This window comes from Schistocerca nitens, chromosome 10, assembly GCF_023898315.1.
Source record: "Schistocerca nitens isolate TAMUIC-IGC-003100 chromosome 10, iqSchNite1.1, whole genome shotgun sequence".
Classification (NCBI taxonomy): domain Eukaryota; kingdom Metazoa; phylum Arthropoda; class Insecta; order Orthoptera; family Acrididae; genus Schistocerca; species Schistocerca nitens.
Genome location: NC_064623.1, coordinates 119,727,366 through 119,728,376, shown reverse-complemented (window position 1 = coordinate 119,728,376; position 1,011 = coordinate 119,727,366). Strand labels below are relative to the sequence as shown.

Sequence of the window (1,011 nt, the reverse complement as noted above, 5' to 3'; positions counted from 1 at the left end):
GGTGAATGGTCCAGTGCATGCTTGGAAGTATCATAATATTTACTGGTGGAGCACAGCTTACAAATCTATAACTGCCTTCAGAGCTGCAGTTGCTTTCCAGGCGCGAGTGGATGTACTCGTTGGCTGTTTGGTTGGTTTGGGGAGAAAGGAAAAAACTGCTGGGTTATCAGCAGTCACACACGACTCGGACGAAAACCGTGCCCCAAATGAATCCTATCACTTAAAACCGTGGAAAGGAACAAAATAAGTACAACGAACTCTGTAACCACACAGAGGAAGAAAACGAAAAAAGCAAGTGAAAACATTAACTGAAAGGAGAAAATTGGTAGAAAGTGGTAGGACAATATAGCAGCTGGCCTTGGCTGGCTGACCGCAAGGATAAGAAAGGATGAGCCACGGGGAGCGTGCAAGGGATAAGTCCCTGCAGATGCACTATCCTCTGTGCCCTCGGTGGCTCAGATGGATAGAGCGTCTGCCATGTAAGCAGGAGATCCCGGGTTCGAGTCCCGGTCGGGGCACACTCTTTCAACATGTCCCCAATGAAGTACATCAACGCGTGTTTGCAGCTAGGGTGCCCATTTAATTATCATTTCATTTCTAGCAAAGCTGCATGGTCATCCAAGGTAACTGTTCTTTCGGGAACAGATACTTCCGTCATATATACTTCCTATTTATTTCATTCCTCAGCGACTTGTATTTCTGTATTTCCGATTTTTCCCGGAACATGTTTGTACTTTCTCCTTTCATCAATCAACTGAAGTATTTCTTCTGTTACCCACGGTTTCTTCGCAGCTACCTTCCTTGTACCTATGTTTTCCTTCCCAACTTCTGTGATGGCCCTTTTTAGCGATGTCCATTCCTCTTCAACTGTATTGCTTACTGCGCTATTCCTTATTGCTGTATCAATAGCGTTAGAGAACTTCAAACGTATCTCGTCATTCCTTAGTACTTCCGTATCCCACTTCTTTGCGTATTGATTTTTCCTGAGTAATGTCTTGAACTTCAGCCTAG

General features: G+C 44.6%; 1 non-coding gene across 1 annotated transcript; it reads left to right on the top strand.

Annotated features, from left to right (window-relative positions):
• The first annotated feature begins 443 nt into the window (after positions 1-443).
• Trnat-ugu (transfer RNA threonine (anticodon UGU)) lies at positions 444-518 on the top strand. The gene has a single exon. It is a non-coding gene; the product is annotated as a tRNA-Thr (tRNA).
• The last annotated feature ends 493 nt before the right edge of the window (positions 519-1,011 follow it).